Below are 23,040 nucleotides of genomic sequence, written 5' to 3'. Positions count from 1 at the left end.
GAAATTTCTTGCGAAGACTGGCTCCTGTAACATAAAATGTCTAACCCCAAGTAGAAGCGAGGGGAGAGTCAGGCAGTATTGTGGGTGCAGTCTATCCAATACAGTCCTCAGGCGCCGGCCCATCAGAAGTTCCGCTGGGGACTTATTGGTGACTGCACAGGGGGTTGAGTGCTGGCTCATCAGGAACCGTGAGAGTTTGTGGTGCCAGTCATCTCTGCCAAACCTAGCGAGGGCCTCTTTGGTGGTCCTGACGGCCCTTTCAGCCAACCCGTTACTCGCCGGGTGAAATGGGGCTGTGAAAATGTGGCGAATGCCTAGGTTGGCTGCAAAGCGGCTGAATTCTACGGATGCAAACTGAGGGCCATTATCTGAGACCAAGGAGTCGGGTAGTCCATGTGTAACAAACAGGCGTGTTAACGCGTTGGTGATTGCTAGTGTGGTGGTCGTGGATAGCTGTGCCACGCCTATCCACTTGGAATAAGCGTCCACGACCACTAGGAACATCTTCCCATGCACGGGGCCGGCCAGATCGATATGTATTCTAGACCAAGGGGCGCTGGCGCTCTCCCATCTGGTAGGGATGGCGATGGGGGGAGCAGGACGGGATTCCTGGCAAATGCTGCAGGAACTTACCCAATTGACAATGTCCTCGCTCTAGACCCGGCCACCACACGTAGCTGCGTGCTAATGCCTTCATTCTCACGATGCCAGGGTGTCCTCGTGCAACGCTCCAGGACTCGGGTACGCAGCGAGGTCGGAATGACCACCGAGTGCCCCACAGTAGACAACCCTGCAAACTGGACAGCTCCTGCATGCGTGTCTTAAAGGGTGTGAATTTGTTATCAACATTGCCTCCCGGCCACCCCCTCCTCACCCAGTCGAGCACCTGGGCGAGCGTTTGGTCTGCCTTGGTTTTAGTGGCGATGTCAAGGGCGTTGATGGGCAGGTCCAACTGGGTGATTTCGAAAATGGCGTTGACAGGAGCTGGGCTTCAGCCGGAGCGGGTAAGGGGCAGCGACTGAGAGCATCGGCGTGGGATAGAGTTTTGCCCGGCGGTGGATAAGTTTGTATGAGTAGGCTGCTAGGAAAAGTGTCCACCTTGTCATCCTAGGGGAAAGAACTTGAGGTGTCTGTTTGTCGCCGCCAGTAGGCCCAGGAGGGGCTTATGGTCGGTGACCAGTTCAAAAAATGGCCAAAAAGGAATTAGTGAAACTTTTTCACGGCTGCAACAGCTGCTAGGGCTTCCTTGTCTATTTGCCTGTAATTTCGCTCCATGGTCGAGAGTGTCCTGGAGAAAAAGGCGATGGGGGCCTCGGTGCCATTGGAAAGTCTGTGACTAAGGACCGCCCCAATTCCAAATGGTGATGCATCTGCTGCCAGTACTAAAGGAAGGTTGGGGTCGAATTGGATGAGCACCGCTCTGATGTAAGTAGTGATTTGACAGCGTTAAACGCCTGGTCCTCTTTGTGCCCCCAGTGCCATGGTGACTTTTTGTCTAGTAATCTGTGTAGGGGTTCGGCTACTGAGGCTTTATGGGGCAAGAAGGATGCATAAAAATTCAGCAGTCCTAGGAAAGCTTGTAGCTCCGTTTTGGAAGTAGGCGTGGGAGCTTCGTGGATTGCCCTAACTTTGGACTCCAGGGGATGAATGCCAGAGGCGTCAATTTTATAACCCAGAAAGTCCACCTGTCTAGTGGCAATGGCGCATTTTTCTTTTTTTAACTTGAGGCCATGCTGTCTGAACCTCTCTAACACTGCTCGTACTCTTCTGGAAGAGTTGGGGTCTGTCCCTGGCCGAGACCAAGATGTCGTCGAAGTAGGGTACTACACCAGGGAGGCCCTGTAAAATCCGCTCCATGAGGGATTGAAAAATACCCGGGGCAACACTTACGCCAAATTGGAGACGCTTGCATCGGAAGGCACCCCTGTGAGTAACTATGGTCTGCAGTTCGCTGTTTGGTTATCAACAGGGAACTGCTGATACGCTTGAGACATGTCCAATTTAGCAAAAATGCTGCCCGGTTCGAATGTGTGCAATAAGTGCTGAATGACGGGCACAGGGTAGGCGCTAACTTGTAAATATTTATTGATTGTTGTCTTGTAGTCCGAGCAAATTCTCAGGCTACCATCTTTTTAAGGGTGTGACAATGGGCGTCTCCCACTTGGCGAAATCTGTTGGTTCAATGACCCCTTGTTTTAGTAGTTTATCCAATTCAGCGCCTAGTTTTGGTCTAATAGCAAAGGGAACCCTGCGTGGTTTTAATCTGATTGGAATTGCCTGGGGTCGACTGTGAACGAGATGGGGTTCCATTATAACACCCCAGCTCTTCGCTGAACACATCTGCGTAGTCAGCGAATAAGGAGTCAGTGTCTGAGGTTGAGACAGCATGGACTCCTGTTAACCCTAGGCCGAGGTGGGGAAACCAATCGAGCCCCAATAATGTTGGTAGATTGCCGTTAACTACCACTAGAGGTAGGTGGCCTTTAAAAGTTCTAAAACTGACAAAAAACTTGCCTCTGCCGATCACGGGAATGGCCTTCCCCTGGTAGTCCTTCAGACGGTACTGGCATCTCTGAAGCCGGGTAGAAGATAGGCTGGGGTGGAGTCTCTTGAGGGTGTTCCACGAGATTATTGAGAGCGCTGACCCTGTGTCAACCTCCATGTGGCACGGTTTACCTTCTAGGGAAACGGAGAGAGAAATTTTACTAACAGAGTGGCAAGTACGCCCGGCAAGGCGGTCTGTGCGACAGTTTAATACTTGCCTCTGTGGTCCCGAGTTCGAGGACGGGGTCTGCGGGCAGCGCTTTGGGGGCTTGGCAAACTCTCGCGATGTGCCCCTTCTTATGGCAGTTGTTGCAAATGGCTCCTTTGAACCTGCAGGTGGCCCTCTGATGAGATCCCCACAGGCTAGGCACAACGTGATGTGCTTGGGTGGACCGGCGTGTTCCTGTCTGGCCCCTACCTGCGACCGTCTGTCGTTGGTGAGGCGGTGGACGTCGTCTTCGCCTTTGTGGGTTTCCTCCGCTTCCACTTCTTCGGAGTGGATGGGGAACGATGCTGGTTTGGCACTTGGGCCCTGAATTTCGGTGGCTGAGTTCGTTGCTAGCTCGGCTGCCAGGGCCTCCTCGACTGCTTGCGCTAGGTTGAGGTCCTTTTTGCTAGCAGGCACCTCTGTAGGTGGAGATCCTTGACCCCACAGACTAATTGATCGAGGAGCATGTCCTCCAGGTATGTTCCAAACCCGCAGTGCAGGGCTGCTGTTCGGAGGGCGGCCATATACTGGTTGATTGACTCCTTACTAGACTGCTTCCTCATACGGAACGTGAACCTCCTGCCGATTTGTGAAGGTCTGGGAGCGTAGTGGTTAGTGAGGATCTCCAGCAACTCGGACCACGGAACGCTTTTTAATTCTCTAGGCGCCACGAGGGCTGCGGCGGTATCATAAACGGTGGCTCCACAGTAGATGAGGAAATAGGATTTTTTCCGGTGTTCTCCCGCGTCTGCCAGGCCGACCGCGTCTATGTAATGATTGAAGCGGTTCTTATACGACTCCCACTTCTCTTCGTCTGGTTTAAACGCCGGGAATGCTGGGTTGGAACTCATGGTGCTAACAGCTGGGCTACCTGCGGGAGAAATCTCTCTGGGACTACGAGCGCCGTGAGTATTAGTGATGTCAGCTCTGGAGGGGTTTCTGTTACCCTCTCTTTCTCTCTCTAGGTTACCACGTAGGCTGCTAGCCGTTGGAGGTGTCTAGATTCGCGCCAAAAAAGTAGGCGTAGTGACTTCCTACAGCGCTGTGCTGTGCTTCTTACTGGTTCGAATTCAAATGACACCCGTTTGAATTTCGCGCCAATGCAGAGCGGCTGCGGCTCGCAGTGCTTCACTTTCCCGTAGCGAGGCTAACAAGCGGCTACAGACGCTTCTAACTTTTTGAATCAGACCGCTTTCTCTGGCTGCGGATTAGCGTTTGCTCTTTTTGATCGCTCGTTTTGAGAGCTGACCGCTCTTTCTGGGTGTGGGTCAGCGTTTTCCTTATCGCCAGCCGATCGCTCTCTCTGGGTTGCAGATCGGAAGCTGCGGATCAGTGTTTCCTTATCGCCAGCCGATCACTCTCTCTGGGTTGCTGATCGGAGGCTAGTGACTCAGCGGTTGCACAGTGCTACTGGTAGCCATCCCATCCTCGTCGCCAGTGTTAGGTTTGAGCAATGAGAGGCTGGACCAGAGCATGAGTGCAACAATACTTTATTTTACAATAAAGGGCTGACCGTGCTTGCCAAGCCTGGAACTGGCTCGCAGCAATCAGCAACGGGTTGGACCCCGCAGCCTGCTTTTATAGCTGGCTGCTGGGAAGAACCAACCAATGGGAATGGGGGAAAAGAACGCCCACCTAAGTGAGTGGACCTGAGTGAGAACTCCTTGAGTCCTCAGGACATAACATATATGACATAAACGCACTCCTGATTGTCAAACAATATGCAATTGTTGTTTTATTTAAAAGCTGTGATCTGGCAAGATTGCTTGGAAAATATAATGGTGAGATATGTGTTGTGGTTCTCCGGCAGCAGGTGCGGATGGCTGAGGTCTCAGAGAGCGAGGACTCAGATAAGGTGCCTGCATGTGAGTTAGGGATGGGCCCAGGACCCTCAGGGAGTGGAGTGCTGCCTTCGGAGATTGTGGAGGCTGGCAGCAGTGATGCAGAGGCTCCTGAGGAACCTGTGCCCAGTGCGTGTGTGTGCAGGGCTGCTTGAAGGAAAGAGCAGCTGCAGCAGCACGGGCGACTCAGGAGTAAGGCTGCAAGGTAATGGCTCCTCCCTTAAGAGATAAAAGCCAGCTTGAGAGACCAAGATTCTTTGCAGGAAGCAAAGAAGTTCTTGTACTTCATGCCTTATGGAAGTTCAGTTTGTGTTTGAAGACTTTTTGTTTGGAATATTTCTTGGCAACTTAATCTAGTGCTTTTGGCAGCCTTGCACAACCTAGGCAAGGCTCGTCCTTATCAGAGACAATTAGTTTTAATAGCCTTTTAACCATGAATGAACGGAATTCACAAAGAAGCATTAAAAGGTTTTGCTTTGATCTCTGTTCGGTGTTCGTTTACTTGGAACAAGGTTTGGGTCAGAACAATAAGTTGCAGAAGCCAGTTTGGTGTGGGGGTTAAATTATCAGGCTAAAAATTGGGAGACTGTGAGTTCTAGTCCTTCCTGAGGCAAGAAGACAACTCAGTGACTTTGAGCCAGTCACTCTCTCTCAACCCAAAAAGAATGCTGTGGCAACCTATTTCTGAAAATCTTGCTATGAAAAACTCCAGGGAGTAGTCCAGGAACTTTTCTAGGAGCCAACCCTGATTCAAAGACACCAATCAATCAATTAACTGTTATTAATGGCACACTTAAAAAATGGAGCGTGGTTTGGCTTGTCTTGGCTTGTCTTTTCCTTCACACTACACATATCCCTAAAGTAACAGTTTCCAAACCATCTCACTCTGATCAGAAAATCTCACATGATAAGCTATAGCCAAAAGATGTATGTGGGAAACTGAATTCCATTTTGATAAAAAGCAAGGTTCCAATCTAGCCAATGCATAATTTCCTGAGATGGATAGCATTATTTCTAAATTTTTACTGAGGCCGGAATGATGTCTGTATTAGTATTTGTAATGGAAGGAGCAATGCTGCTTGTTTTTCCTATTCTCACTTAAAACATATCCTCAGAGATGAACTCAAATAGATCTGACACTGCAGCGAAACAACTATCATCTTAAAAAGCCAAGTAGAAATTCATTAAGGACAAGGTCTTTGACGCAAAGCAGAACTGAATATTTATGTGTCTCAGCAGGGAGATTTTTCCACAGCCTGAGGGCATCAGCTGAGAAGATCCCATTCCTTCCCGCCTACATATAAGCTCCTAAGCAGACCTGCCTTTCAAGCAGTATCTTGTCCTGAGAGTTTCCAGCTATCATCTTTTTAAAAAAACAACAAAAACATATATGTCACCTTCTTGGTAACATCAAAGAGAGGCATTCAGTACAGATTTTTTTTTTCATTCTCCTAGACTTTCAAAGGATGTTAGCAGGTATATATGATTTGATTGCTTATTAGTAACCTATAGCTATCACTAAGTGTTGTATCTTCTGATTCTTGATTAATGTATTTTATTTTTTCTTTATGTACACTGAGAGCTTATGCACCAAAGGTAAATTCTTTGTGTGTCCAATAACACTTGGCTGATAAAGAATTGAATTCTATTCTATTCTATTCTATTCTATTCTATTCTATTCTATTCTATTCTATTCCATTCCATTCTATTCCATTCCATTCCATTCCATTCTATTCTATTCCATTCTATTATATTCCATTCTGTTCTATATATGATCTCAGTGCCAATCAGATATTTTAAGTGTTAGCATGATGCAGATGAATAGAAATTTCAACCTCTATCCTTTCTTTTTTGCCTCCTTAAATTATGTCTAACAAAATCAGTACTGGAAGCAGTTATTAAACATCCTTCAAATGAGGCATACTTGGGTTTTGGAGCAAAGGATTAACATAACTAATCTCTTTGGAATGATCTTACTGAGAAAAAGATGACCAGACTTTTCTACATATCAACCACCTGCGCCACCACCTCAAAAAAAAAAAAAAAAACCTCTATTAAACGTTCACAAAATGTCATGTGAAACCTTACAGGATTTCAACATTCTCATGTGTGTTGAAGGTTTCATAATCATGCAAAATTTTCCGCTTTTTAAAATTGGATTCTCTGAAAATAGGAACAGGGAATCCTTTCTGACGATTTAGTGCTGCTGACCTAATTATTAAGTATCCTGTATCAGCAAACCAAAGGATTCACAAATGCAAGGAAAATACAGGGTGAGAACAATTGTGTTGCCCTTTCATGGGCTTCTTTGGAGTAGTTTCTAATACAAATGTTTTAGAATTGTGGCATTTCTACCAAAAAAGTAGAAGGCAGGAAAATACTATAACCAAGATACAGTCAAACACAGAAGCCAGGCTTCATGCAGGAAGTCACATTATGCTCAGCATTCCAGCTGGAGAACGAAAAGAACTGTTTTCTTCAGGAAGATCCACATCTGTTCATGAAAACTATCTGAACCTTGTTTTGTTTTTTTTAATGTATATTGCTTTAATTCTGAACAAAACATCCTTATCAAGTGGTTTTGTTGAAATATTTTGAGTAACTGTGTCTTATCAGAACAAAATTCAATATTGTCAATTTCCCCCAGCTATGATCTAGCATATCACAGACCTCCTGACTTTACATGACTAGACTAATCTCCTAAGTTAACCTTTAGAAGAAGTCTTATAGATATAGTCAGCTAGATAAAAATCTGTAATGCAAACAAGAATGAAACCAAACTAAACCAAAGCTCAAAATTCTTTAAACCCACCAATGTATCCTACATGAACTATAATTTCCATATAGCAAAGGTGGGTTTTTCTTAGAAAAATAAGAAAAACAACAATCTGTAGGGCAGAGAAACTTATTCTTCAGCTGTGAGGAGTCTTATTGTGTTTTATTTATTGTTTATGGTGCTTTGGTGCTTTATTGTTTCTTTCCTTTCAACACTCTACCATCAACAATCAAAATTAATTAAAGCAACTCCATGACTAGTCCTAATGTTCTTCTGACTAGGAAAGACAAGTTGGAAATAAAGCAGCCAAACCACAGGTTACCAAACAAGAGTGCAGTGCTTGAGACAGGTTAAATGTTCACAATTTCAGATTCTTAATCAGCCAGAGTTTCTCTCAAGTTTAGGACAAAACTATTTGTTTTATACTTAGAACCGTCAAAAAGAACATTTTCAGGTCAGAACATTCCAATGTTGAAATGTTTGGCACATCCCTACCATTTGCCACGATTAGACCGCTCTTCAATGTAAGCGGCTTCTGGGTTCAAGAAAAGATTTCACCCAACATCAGAAGGTTTCAAACTAAAGTCTAACTAGTAGGTAACTCTTGCAACAGTTGGATTGTTCCAAAAGCCAGAAGTAGAAAAATCTACTAAGGCTGCTATTTAGTTTTAGTTTCTGGTTGTGAAGTATTGACTGCAGTGACATTTGGAAGATGTGGTTTCAACAACCAAAAATATTGAATGGTTAATTGATTAAAGAAAAGTGCTCCAACATACCATAAGGAACTAGACCAAACATATTTAATTTTGGAATGATATATTTAAACAATGTTATTGCTGTTGCCAAAAAACTGTATTTAATTTATTAAGTAAATAATTACTTTTGTCTTTGAAAACCTGGATGGCTGAGAATCTCTACCGACTTTTAGCTATTCAATTTGGGATGAACACACTTTGAATGGTGTAGGAATAGGAATGGATTTCCAGAGAAAAATTGCAGACTACAGGAACCAAGAACACTACTTAGGTGACCCTGAGGACATAGATAAACCTCCAAGTGCTTCAATGACCCTGTAAAAGGATGCAATTACCAGTTGCCTGCAAGGAGTATAAATCCTTCCATTCCCCACCATCCTGTCAGAGCTGAAGAAGCTTCTTGGATGAGAAGTGAAACATCTTCAAAGAAAAAACAAGAAAGTCCAGTTGCCTCTTGATAAAAGCACCTTTGGGACAGCCATGACCTGGATGACTGAGAATCTCTAGACTTCTGAACTACAGGTTTCATGTTCAATTGTTTCATTTTTGTTTAGCTTAGGCCATTTTTGTTTAGCTTTCCTTTGATAATAAATCCACTTTAGTTGCTTTTTATGCATGGTCTGTGATACTTCACTCATGTCTAACAGCAGTATGATCATGCCATGCTGTTTTTTTTAAACCATGGCCACATCACCTTACTTACATCTCATCCCTAGCCCACAGTTGAGGAAGCTAGAAATTATCTCTAACTATCTCAATTTCAAAGTAGTTTTTTCTCTTTTTTTCCAATCCAGTTTTGACTGGGGTTGTGATCTAGCACACTTTGAGCACAGAGCTATCTCTCTATCAATTTCTCCATCCGACTTGGCTGTATGTCCCTCCACATGACCGTACATTCAACAAACAGGTCGCAGAATAGTGGCTAAACCAGGAGAGAGTGGCCCAAGGCTCTTCACAAGCCCTTCTCTATGCTTGAGGCCTATGACTCAAGATATTTCTGAGTGTGGGCCTAGTTTTCTTCTAAAAGAGCACTAAACTTACGTTGAAAAATACTACAACCGATGCAATGCAGGTATGGCAGAGGGGTGCAGGATGAAATGGTAGCTATTCCAATCACCTGAAGAAATTTCTTTAATTGCCCATATTAAAACGTTAAGAATACTACCACTGACTGACCTGCCTAGTCACTGAGGCATAATTAAGTTCAACAATCAAAACAATTACTACCCACCTGCCTTCAATTGAGGACCTGTATACTGCACGTCAAAAAGAGGGCTGTGAAAATATTTACAGACCACTTACATCATGGACCTAAACTGTTTCAACTCCTACCCCTGCACACCAGAACAACTAGACACAAGGACAGTTTTTTTTCCTGAATGCCATCACTCTGCTAAACAAATAATTCCCTCAACACTGTCTAACTATTTACAAAGTATATTACGATTAATCTTCTCATCACTCCTTATCACCCATCCCCTCCCATTTGTGACTGTATGACTGCAACTTTGTCGCTTGTATCCTTATGATTTATATTGACTGTTTCCTAGTATGATGTGATTGTTTATTGTACCCTATGACTATTATTAAGTGTTGGACCTTATGATTCTTGACTCTCAAAGAATGTATCTTTTCTTTTATGTACACTGAGAGCATTTGTACCTAGACAAATTCTTTGTGTGTCCAATCACACTTGGCCCATAAAAGAATTCTATTCTATTCTATTCTATTCTATTCTATTCTATTTCTATTTCTATTTCTATTTCTATTTCTATTTCTATTTCTATTTCTATTCTATTCTACATTACATTTTTTTTAAATGTACTTTTCTGACCATTTGGTGGATTGCCTTTTAAGACAGCTGTCTGTCAGTGCTTGGAAAGGATGAACTTCTAAGGCATCTTAACCGTGTAAATTTGGGAAATGATTTCTCTGCTCATTTAAAGCCTGAGTGCAAAATCAGCTACATTTTTTACACTCATCATGGATTTGGTCATCCAACAGGATTAAATGATTAAAACCATCAGCTCAAAAATCTGAAAATTGTATAATAACCCCAGGGTAGTATGAAATCAGTTTAGGGCATAATGCTGAGATATCCTCTTTTTGTCTTGCCATTTCAATAGGAATGTTTGTTATTTTCCTTCAGTTTGATTTGATTGTGAAACGGCTGCTTTGTGTTTGTTCGTTTGAATCTCCAAGAGGAGACATAACAGGAATGTATCTTGAATTTACAAGTGACATACTAACATCTGGCATTAATGTTACTACATGCTTTTCCTTCAGCATGGAGCAGAACCCCTTTAGATTCTTCAAAATGGATCACAGTTATTTATATAAAGAATCTCTTATTGGCCATTTTCTATCATTTATTGGAGAAATTAAAGGCTATCCTAGATTCCTCGTGGTACAGTGCTTACAATGCAGAATTGTAGGCTAACTCACTGCTCACTGCCAGGAGTTCAATCCTAACCGGCTCAAGGTTGATTTAGCCTTCCATCCTTCCGTGGTTGATAAAACGAAGAGCCAGATTATTGGGGGCAATACGCTGACTCTCCCAGAGAGTGCTGTAAAACAGTATATAAGTCTGAGTGCTATTGCTTCAGAATTATATTTTGACTGGCTTGCCTGGCACTTTTCCTTTCTTTTCCCTTTCCCCACCCCAGTGATAATTTCAGCCTTTACACACCACTCCAGAATGTCATAGTGCACAAAGCATCATCATCATTTTTACTTAGGACGGGTTGCTTAATGTCACAGAGTCTTGACTTCATTTGCTCAGCCAGCTCAAAAGGTATATTCAAATAAAATGTAAAAGTTTGGTTGTTGCAACCAGTCCTCATTCATGGCCATTTGCAGCATTCCTATGGTCACATGACCATGTTTTACAACAGTTTTTGCAGAAAGCTGACATTTACTTCCAGTTTTCTACTAAAGCACCCTGTGACAAGCAATGGGTTTGCTTAAAAGCCACCAAGTTCACTTAACAACTGCTGCTCTTGCTTAACCATTACCACAAACAAGGTTGTAAAACCAGGTTCATCATGTGGGTGACCCACTGTACACAACTTATGGCCATAACGGCAGGCTCCATTACAGTCATAAGTGAAGGACTATCTGTATTTGAGATTGGTAAACAGAGCAAGAAAAATCAAGGTGATACATTGGGCATAACAAGATGGTGATGTTTTAGGTATATCAAACTGACATTAGTGTGTGTTTTGTAATGACTGAACTATAAGCAACTCATCAGTCTCATTGTCTTTCAATTTATGCATAGATGGCTTGGTATAGTATCTGTAACCCAGTGTGTTAACCATCATTTCTGCAAACTTTGGATTGTCATGAGGCGTGAATTAACAAGGATTGCGTTATAATCCTTCAACGCCTGAAAATGCCTGCTTGGCCAAGAAAACCAAAGTGCTAAGTCCAGAAGTGATAAAGAATTAAAGATAAGTAATGTGTTGCTCTTTTGAAAGCATATGCAACCATTTGGATGCTTAAATTATAATTATGCTTTAGAAACAGAGACTTTTTGGCCTTCCAAGAATATAACCTAGTTTCTGAAATCTTTAGAAGGCAAAATAAGAACAGAGTTGATGAAAATGTTGGAGGGCTGCTGTAATTAGGAAACACACCTGGCAAACAAGTGTGGAAGAAACTTGAGATAATTTATTTAAATCAGAACTCCCAAGAGTTTCATAACTTTAACTGAGTTTTCTTCTCTTCTGCCCCAGGCATTTAATTCACATTTCTCCCAGTGGTTTGGATTTCCAACTTAATATGAAGAAATCTCCAAACACCAGAGCACCATTGACATGGATTCTCTTTTATTCCAAGCATTATGGCAAGTATATTGACTTTCCAAAAGTAGCATAAGCAGCATTTACTGAAATTCAAATGATTAAAGGATAATAATAATTCTGCACTTCAGGAAACAAAAAATGTTTTCCAAAAGTTACAGAATTTTTGCACTAACCAAAGCAAGACTCATGGGAATGGCACATACCTAAATATGAGAAATTATTTCTTAACGACATAGATATGTCATATCAATTTATTTTAGTTACTAAACTGTTGTCACTTTTATAAAGATTTATTTTATTATTTGTTTACAGGGTCTGCCTGCTATTCTGTTGAAATCTGTCTTCCAATTTCTTGGAAGTTTTCTCCGCTTGAAAAATGAATCTTCTGTTTTTCCTCACTCTTTGGATGATTAAAAATTCTCTTAAACCTTCTTAGCTGGTGTTTTTGTGCTTATTTCTGTAAAGTGCTTTTTCCTCTGCTCTCTTATTTATTTATTTCATTGGCCAGCTTTCCTTCATTCCTCTGTTTCCTGGTCCACAAATAACCTCATAAAGACAGCTAAGGCCAAATAGAAATATTTTTGCTTCAACGTGAATAATTGGGCATCAGGCATTGAGCACCATAGCAGGAAAAAACCTTTCCCCTAATCTTTGGATGGCATATGATATTCAGAGGTCCACCATTTTCAAGCAAAGTGTTTCAACCTATTCTACAAAGCACCTTGAAGGCAGGACAAGAATCAACAGATGGAAACTAATCAAAGAGAGATGTTACCTAGAACTAAGGAGAAATTTCCTAACAGTGAGAACAATCAACCAGTGGAAAGACTTGCGTCCAGAAGTTGTGGGTGCTCTATCGCTGGAAGTTTTTAAGAAGAGATTGTCTGAAGTGGTATAGGGTTTCCTGCTTGAGACTAGAAGACCTCCAAGGTCCCTTCCAACCCTGGTATTACATTATTCCGTTATGTTTGGGTATTTCAGCTGAGAAAAAAGAGAAAAATATGACATTTCCAACCATATTTTCCAAAACTAGCAAGAAAACCTTACTGACATCATCCAGAAAACACAAAAATGGACTATCCAAGCTTTACATGTACATGAATTCCATACATCAGTGGAACATTGGCAGGAGACCAAGAACAGCTGTCCCTACCATTAGTCAGAGTAAAATAATGGCCTCACACAGCAAGGATGGCAAAAGGTGAAAATGGCAAAAATGATTGGTGGTTGGAAAGATCTGCCTCCTAGCTCTTCAACTACTGGTAACATGTTGCATCTAAATGCAAGTGGAAGAACATCTTTCAGAAAATGCTCTGTGGTCATTACCTTGCTTCTGTTCTTCTAAGGTCCAAAAGGGAAGAAACTGGACTCTACCCTACTACTAGGCTCTTGAGTTCAATTGCCCAGCCACAATTATATCTTATGTTTTAAGGACCACATCAATATTTGAAGCCTAAAAGTTGAAGTAGCAATGGTGGTGACTGCACAGTCCCTGGGCTACCGGGTTCATTGAGTCATTGGTCAAAAGACTACTGGGTGGGCAGCTGCACACATTGATTTTATAGAGATGAAAGACAAGAAATAAGTATATCAATCTTTTCTTCAAGAGAGGTACCTTTCTTCATTGTGACCATGGACTATCTCCATGCACATTGTGCGCATGTGTCACTGTTGGTGGACCAGATGCTGAGGTGTATTCCCCCCACCCCACCCCATCTACATGCAGCCTATGGAACAGAAATAAAACAATGTCATAAAGATGATTAGGGGACTGAAGGCAAAAACATATAAAGAATAGTTGCTGGAATTGGGTGTGTCTAGTTAAATAAAAAGAAGGACTTGGCATGACATGATAACCATGTTCCAATACCTCAGGGGTTGTCACAAAGAAGAGAGAGTCAATCTAATCTCCAAAGCACCTGAAGGCAGGACATGAAGCAATGGGTGGAAACTAATCAAGGAGGGAAGCAGCTTAGAACTAAGGAGAAATTTCCTGACAATTAGAACAATTAATCAGTGGAACAACTTGCCTCCAGAAGTTGTAAATGCTCCAACAGTGGAGGTTTTTAAGAAGAGATTGGAGAACCACTTGTCTGAAATGGTCTAGGGTTTCCTGCCTAAGCAGGGGGTTGGACTAGAAGATCTCCAAGGTCCCTTCCAACTACGTCATTCTATTTGTGATTCTATTCTATATAGGTAGGAGAGAATACTGTATAGTGCTGTGTGGGAGCTGGTTTATATTGGGCAATGAAAACCGATTGTTAAATTTTCTGGAATGTTGCAGGCTGATTGGGAACTCACTCAAGACTGCTGGCATGATGATCAGCTACTTGATAGCTAGCAGCATGGGTAGCAGCAGCAATGGAGCCATTGTGTGTGTGGGGGGGGGGATATTTGGGGAGATACAACCAGTTGTGAAACATTTACTGGCAAACCACTGGATGAATACATCTGTGCTGGCAATACACGTGGATCTCACTTGCTGGAGTAGCGGCTACTTGGCTGTTGCTGGAGCTTGAAACAAAATATTCATATGTATTCCGTTACACCAAATATGCCCCATTGAGCCATCTTTTTCAGCCCTAGTAGAGCTATACAATAAAGTTGCAGAAGGCATGAAATGTCTGTTGGCTGAGTTTTTCGTGAACTTTAATTATAGGCTTAGCTGCATGCAGTTTGCTCATCTGGCCAATATGATGAAAAGTTGACTAATCACTGGAGAGAAGGATTTATAACTTTCCCCTCCTTGTTCCAAAAGCCCACGGGAAAAGGATCCCTTTGTGAAAGTGCCCAAAGGCCTGACATATCTTTTGTAATACTTTCCTATCCTTTCTTTTTCAATGCTTTTCCTGTTAAGGCCCTTCTATTTCAGCCTCCATTGCTACATTTGAATTCCCCTCATTAAGGGCCACAGCTGCAGTCAATTAGCACAACACAATGCTTACCAATACCCTTTTGCCAAGTTTCTCAAACATGAGTAACTTAATAATGATAGCCGAGCTTGACCAACTCTCTTGGTACGCAGCAATGAATTACAACTAATGGTTTACAAAGAGAATTAAATTATCCCATTGGAGGACTCCAACCTGCTCCCCTCAGAAAAGATCAGAAAAGAAACCCACGATAAATGTGACTTGGATTAAATTAGTAGGGGTGTGTTGATGGCAGCTGATGTGGCACTGCTCAAAAGGTTTGGCATGATGGCCCTGGCAACAATATGAAACAGCATGCCAACTTCAGCAATGCAGGCCGAACTTCAACTAGGGACAGTTTGTGATTTGCAGATCATTCAGTGAGATCTGAGGTAAAATGGGTTTCCTTCCATCATGTTTTTCTCTAGCAACTTACTATGGTTTGGGGTGTTATTCTGTATTTAGCAGCTCACCTTGGCAGAACCTCTAGAATTAAGGATTCTTCTCTGAGCATGTGTACAGCTCCAGTATTTATAAAATGCCTCCTTCCGTGTATTATTCTGCTCTGGCAGAAGCATTTGAGGAATAAAGCAAGGGGTAAGAATAGAAGGTTAGTTTGGTTGTCCAAAAATTGGTTCAGCCTGGCTCAGAAGCCAATCAGAACCAGACATGAGAGATGGACTTTTGCAAAACTTTTATGTGAAGTGGTTCAGCAAAAGGGTCCCAGTCCCATTTGGGAGCTGAGACCCTGAACAGCAGCATTGCATGATCTTTTATACAATTGCTTTCCAGAAATAGGGAGGTGACATTTCACAAAGCTATTGCCTTACTTGGAGTTGTACAAAGTTGCTTTTAGTCTATGTGTCTGTTTGTCTATAGTGTTGTGCCTTGTTTGAGCATACGTGTCATTTTACCCTGATAGAGTTATGCCATGGTTAAGCTCTATGGTCCCTTTTGGCCCTACTTGTGGTTTCTACCGCTGATTTTCTTGTTGCCAATCTTGTAACTTCCTATTTAATTCTAACTACGTGTTGTTACATTTCCTTAATCTCTAACTGACACATTGCACAGTTACATTCTTCTAAATTTTTAATCCTTTCTGGGATGGGGTTGTAGGGTTTCTTAATGGGTGATCCATCACTTTGAGTCCCTGGAGATTTTATTGGCGGGGAGGGGCAGGACAAGAGATTTTCTCCTGGGCTGGTCCTCTCTTCCTTCTCCTCACCTTCTCTGTTTCTGCTCTCCTTCATTCAGTAAGGACAGGTGAACGGGTAAAGAAAATTCCCCCTATATCCCAGTCAGTTTCAACTACTGAGGTGGGCTAGGGCAGTGAGAATTAAAACATGAATGGGAAAATTAAAAGAATTTGTTGCATTAAAAGATTTTGAGAATAAGAAATAGAAGGTGAAGGTACTAAAAAAATATATGAAGATACAAGATCAAACAGGAATTGATGAATAAGATGGACTTTAAGATTGAGTGGACTGTAAAACATTTGGGTGTCATTATGACAAATATGAATTGTATGTTATTTCAAAATAACTATGTTAAGCCAATTGAATGAAATTAAAAAAAAATAGGTTAAGTTGGGAGAAATTACAACTGTCATTGTTAGGGAGAATTTCTGTAATAAAAATGAATGCCTTACCTAGAACGGTGGTTTTTTGTTTCAGACAATATCTGTTTTGACAACCGATGCACCCTTTAGAGGCAGAAGAATATATATAAATGTGTGTGATAAAGGAAAAAAAAATGGAAGTTTAATGTAAGAAGCTACAAGATCCAAAGGAAAAAGAGGGATTGGGTTTAACCGATTTAAAATTGTGTTTTGCAGATGAAAGAATAGGCGCTGTTGAGAAACAGAAGGTTTTGGAGTTAGAAGGACATGACTTGAGGTTTGGGTGGCATGGACAGTTCTAGCATACAAAGTCAATGTGGGTTTTAAAAATCAGTATGTTAGGTGTGCCATACTGAGAGCATGGAATAGATATAAACTCTGTGACTCAAAGCACAATAAGCATTTTACAGGTGAGAAATAATACATTGATAAAAATGGATCAAACTTATCAAACGTAGGTTGGAGATGTGAAAAAAGTAGGGATGTTTTTATCACATTTGGTGGATGGTGTAAAAATCTAAAAAAAAAATGGAGTTCAAATATATACACTGATTCAAAGGATTCTAAAGATGAATTATACAATTGAAACCAGAGGGTGTTTTTTTTTTAGGACAAACATTTGAGGGGGAAAATTGTGGGACTTTCTGCTCCTACAAGATAATTGCCGCAAGATTAGGCAAAGGTGAAACGATACATTACCCGTAATGGAGGAATGGTTGATAAAACTGCTGGAACTTGCTGAGGTGGCCAGATAGTTAGTTGTCTTTGATCAGAAAAAGACAATATCTATGTTTATTGATGATTGAAGACCTCTTGTGGACTTTTTACACAAAATTGGGGGTGGGGGAATGAACTAGAGATTTTTGGTTTTGATGATAGAAAATGATGATAGAAAAAATGAGGTATATTGTAACCATATATTAAGAGATAAACTAATAATTGTACTATGTTTTCTAATTACTGTTAGGAAATTGGAAGATACTTTTTTGTTTTTTGTTTTTTTCTTCTTTTTTAGTTTTCTTTTACTTTTTTCTGCTTGTACTTTTAAAATTCGGTTTAATTTTTTCTTACTTTATATTAGTCTATATTAGTTATTTTTCACTCTTTAAAATGTGATGAAAGTATACGCACATAATCACACACAGAGAGATACACCTATATTGAGAAAGAAATTCAAAGTAACTCCACCTTAATTATGCTAGGTAGAAGTTGATGTGAAGAATTTCTTTGGCAGATTTTCAAGATATTGTTACGTTACCCAACTAACAATACAGATTCCCACTCACCCACCCACCCAAAAATCTAAGTGGTTATTTCCTGAATTTACAAACTCACCAGAAGTTGATACCAATAAAAAGAAATATTACTTTCTTATCTGAGATTAATGGGTTGTTACCCAGTTTGGGTAATAAAACACCTGCAAGAAAACAATGAACCTCCAAGAATACCAAGGACCCTCACCAGAAGCTGAAATTAACTTGAGTTCTAATTCAAGATAACTGTTCCATCTTTCCAAGAATGTTTATGTGTTACTCAACTTCAGGCAACCTGGTCTACCCAATTATGTGATGGAGCATACTGCTTCTGTTTTCGCTTTTCAGCCCCAATCTAGGGCAGTCCTTTTCGCAACAAACTATTTTTGTGTTAAACCATAAATTTAACACAAAAACAGCATTTGTGAGTTTATTGTCACTGTCATACATCATTTTTATTTTGTTCCAATTCCCATGTTCATAAAGCAGTCCATTTCACTCCCAATAAACTCAGTATTGGTAAGTAACACATGTTATTACCACACTGATCTGCTTTTATTGTCATGGTTTTGTCATAGTTAATTTGTTCACAGTGTTCTAAAGTGGCTTGGGGGTTGTTCATAGCAGAATTTAACCCATATTCCAAGTATATTGTAGGCCAGCCTTTTCCAACTGCTGCCTTACAATTGTTCTGAAGTACAGTGCATCAATATTATGGGTTGATAATGGAAACGATTGCTCAATACAATGGAAAAACACCAGCTTAGGAAAGATTTCTTTCTGATTTGTTTTTTTTATTTCAGCCATCACAAATATGTATCATGAAACAAAATAGAGGCGGAAAAAACAAGTGTCGTTCATTACGTTCATTATTTACTACTTCTACTAATGAAGTAACCAGCTTCCAAGGGACACCTGAAAACTGCTTCAGGATCTCCAAAATGAGTATGCCCACAACGTCCTAATTGAATATCAAAATGCTGCAATTGCATACACTTATTCCTTGTGGATATACTCGGTTATATGTAATGTGATTACTCACAGATTACTGCCTGCAGCCTTTGCGAGAGAGCCAAACCTGCATATGCAACATGTTCCAGGGTTAATGAAGCCTAATAGGGCACTGCTAGCATCACTCTGTGCCATTGCTTGCAGAGTGGAGAAGAGATGATATCCTGTTCTTGCATACCATTTCTTCCCTCCCTTAATCAACGAACAGGAGAATAAATCACTATTTAAGTATGCCAGTCACTGCATATGCAACTGGACGGTTTCCTGCAGCAAAGGCAACTTTTAATTTAATCTCTCAATTTTGCCTTCTCACTCTTAGACTTGAGGGTTTAGATAAGCACCCCTGAAAAAAAAAATTCTCCAAAGTTAGGATTTAAAGCATAGAAATATGGAAAGGAAATCATCTCACTGTAGTTGTATTTTTCAGCTTCGAGCGATACAATAATTGAAAGTTGTCCTATTGGACTACAGCTGTAGTAAATAGCTTCATAATGCTTTACATCCCTCTTTAAATGATTTACAATGTTAGCATATTGCCCCCAACAATCTGGGTCCTCATTTTACTGACCCCAGAAGGATGAGTCAGCCTTGAGTTGCTGTGAATCGAACTCCTAGAATGAGCAGTGAATAGTACTGCATTCTAAGCACTGCGCTGTCACAGCTGATAACATGGAACAAGAGTAATTAGACACTCCCTATGAACATCCATTCCTTAGCTGTCCATTGTATGCTGGTGGCTGTTGCAAGGATTACATCTGTACATATACACCTGAGTTACTTTCTGCTTTAACATAGGTACATAGCCATAGTGTTCCATTAATCTCAGATAAGAAGGTATAACAAAGGCAGTAGGTCACAGCTATTAGTAAATGAGCCCTGGACAACCCTTCATCTTCTGAAAGCCTAACAAAATAAGTGATCGCTGAAGCAGGGACTGCTGGAAGTATACTTTGGACACCATAGGTCAAGGGCTATCTGAACAGCATATACCTCCTTTGAAGGTTTGCCCAGGAAATGACTTTTTCCTTGTGGTCATGGTGAATGCTGAACTGAATGAATTATAATGAATATTCAGTCTAATGAAGTGCATACAGTCCATCTGAGTTCACAGGTGCATGGAAATACAGAGCATGCTAGGTGGATTAAAACAAGAATGTGCCCAACAAAGGGAGAATATCAAAGCATGACTGATAGTGTCAAGAATAGCTAGCTTGTTCCCTGACAAAACTGATGGAAACCAGAATCCAATAATGATGAAGAGGAACTGTGGATGTAAGCTTTGAGAATTGTATGAATTGTATCAGGGGTTATCTGTACCATATAAGACCTTCTCTGTCCTAAGCTTGGTCGTTTGTTTGCTGTCTCTTGCCTTCTTTTCCATGTAGGAAATATTTTCTGGAATCTAAAAGTTACAAAACAGCTTTTGATAACTACCCAGTTACTAATTTAGGTAACCTGCTTACATTAATTGGGAACTTGTGTTGATCAAACTCGCTGGGCTGGAACTGAGCAACCTATTAAAGGGATGATTATTTTCAAGCTTTGATTCCATAAGTAATTGTTGCACTGTGGGTTGTTGTCTTCTATGGAAATTGTGCCTACCAATGACAAAGATGCTGAGAGGGGAAGGGGAATGTTTTCTATGTTTTTCTCCTCTCCAGAGATATTGTAGCTCATTTACCAAGATGAATTTTATGGAATGCCTTGGTGGCCACTCTTGCAACATGTAAACACACCCACCAAATTAAATTCATTCTGACCTTTGGAATTAGCTCTGTTGGAGAACATTCACATACTTACAACCCACCAATCATGATTTCAGGTTATTTACCTTTGTTCCATGTAATCAAATCCTATTCTAAAAATTCATGAGTGGGAGAAAGATCCAGAAAGTGGCACCAAGAATTAAATTAAGGTTCTTCTGTTCTGCATAAAAGGCTAGGTAAACAGAGGGGGGAAATGACAGACAGATTAAGAAAATCATATGGGTTTGGGGGTGGGATTACAATGAAGTTTAATGCCAAAACCTCAGAAATCTATCAGGCTGTTGGCACAATCCTCACTACCTATTTCAACATAACTCAAAACACTTTCTTGGCCCATTTGGCCGTGGGCTGAGGTACCCTTGACAAGATTTCTAAGAAGCCTACGTCTGCACCATGCTGGGCTTCCTTTTGTATATGTAATTTTGGCTGCAATCGCTGCATCCATTATTCAAAGGCAGATATATTGACTTGAATGCATTTAAATTTGAACTGAATTAAATTTTCTGCACTAAGATTGCATTGTGTATTTATCACATGATATCAGAATGAATTCTTCCACACGAGAAATGATCTGGATTAGGAGGTAAGTATCATCAAGAATTTAAGGGTGGGGATTAATTTTTTAAAATAAACTATTGATTTTACTGAATTCAAGCTCTCATTTTCTCATATACATCTCTCTCTCTCTCTCTCTCTCTCTCTCTCTCTCTCTCTCTTATATATATATATATATATATATATATATATATATATATATATATATATATGTATGTATGTATGTATGTCTGTATGTATGTATGGCATTCAGCTTTGTTTGGGTATTTTCCACGTCATTGTAGTTGTGCTTTTAAAGTTGTAGCACGTTTCAGCAGAATCTCCTCTGCCATCATCAGGCTTCTGTATTGTGCTCATCTGAAGCCTGATGATGGCAGATGAGATTCTGCCGAAACTTGCTACAACTTTAAAAGCACAACTACAATGACGTGGGAAAATACAACAAACTGAACATACTGAATGCCAAACAATATATATATATATATAATATATATAATACACACACACACACACACACACACACACACACACACTGCCTAGTAGATTGAAGGAGAGAGAGGTGGGAGGGAGGGGGAGAAAGAGAGAGAGAGAGAGGATAGAGGATATATTCTGGTTCAAGTTTCAATATGAAAAAAAATACTGGATAAGTTTGTCTCTGCTTTCTCTGTATCAGCCATTTAACAGTTTCGGTCTTCTGAAACAGTATTAAGGAAAGCTAAAAGAAAAGCCTCAGCATTTGAAAAAGGAAGAAGAAAAGTTAAGATTCTGTTTTCTTTCAGGCATCATCAGCAGAATCCCAAGCAGCACAAGCAAGATAAAAATGAGAAAATAATGGTAATTAGAAGCTAGAGATTTGCCGGCATTCAAAAGCACCTAGGCAACAAAATTACTTTTCATGTAACTGTACATCAAATCAACATTTTTTTAAAAAAAATGAAATGATTGAGCCAGGCTGAAGACCATCAATAAGCTGCCCTATTTTTTTTTTAGAGAAGTTTTAAAAGAAGAAGAAAAAAATGAAAAGCTCTAAGAAGAGATTTAAGAATTATCCACAATGCAGAGTCATATGAAGAAACATTTGCAAAAATACAAAAAAAGGTGAAAGGAAAAATATGGGACAATACAATGAAAGCAAACTCTTGCTAAAAGTCTCTGAAGATTTCTCTAGTATCCTACAAACGTACACAGTATCCCGCAAAAATAACCAACCAAACTTTTACAGAAGACCACAATATATATGACAGGTAGTCCTCGACTTACAATAGTTCATTCGGTGACCATTTGAAGTTGCAACAGCAGTGAAAAAAACTAACTATGACCGTTTTTCACACTTATGACCATTGCAGCATCCCTGAGGTAATGTGATCAAAATTCAAATGCTTGGCAATTAACTCATATTAATGACGGTTGCAGTGTCTCAGGATGAGACCTTTTGCAACCTTCTGACAAGTAAAGTCAGTGGGGAAGCCAGAGCTTCACTTAACAGCTGTGTTACTAACTTCACAATTTCAATGATTAACATCTGTGGCAATAAAGGTCATAAAATGGGGAGCGGGGAATCATTGATCTCACGTTGATCTCACTTAGCAACAGACATTGTGGTAGTAAGCTGAGGACTACCTACATATCAACATTTTAATCTTTGGTGATATTGGTGATTACTGAAGCTCAGTTTGTATGTCGTGGTCCTATTGTGCCATCAAAACTCCTTTTCTCTTCTCCTTTCCTCTTTTTGTGTATTTTGTCAGTGTTTGTAATCAGTAATGGCTGAGTACACATCTCACAATATTGTTATTTAGTTTGTAGCTAACTATTTTGTGCAAAATTATATCTTTGTAAGTATATATAGTGTATCAGAGGTGGTATTCAGCAGGTTCTGACCAGTTCTGGAGAACCGGTAGTGGAAATTTTGAGTAGTTCGGAGAACCGGCCAATACCCCCTCTGACTGGAGATTTTACAGTGTCCTTCCCCTGCCATGCACACCAAGCCACGCC

This window comes from Pseudonaja textilis, chromosome 1, assembly GCF_049901715.1.
Source record: "Pseudonaja textilis isolate UNSWEBS1 chromosome 1, rPseTex1.2, whole genome shotgun sequence".
NCBI classification, from domain to species: domain Eukaryota; kingdom Metazoa; phylum Chordata; class Lepidosauria; order Squamata; family Elapidae; genus Pseudonaja; species Pseudonaja textilis.
This window is presented reverse-complemented; position numbering follows the sequence as displayed.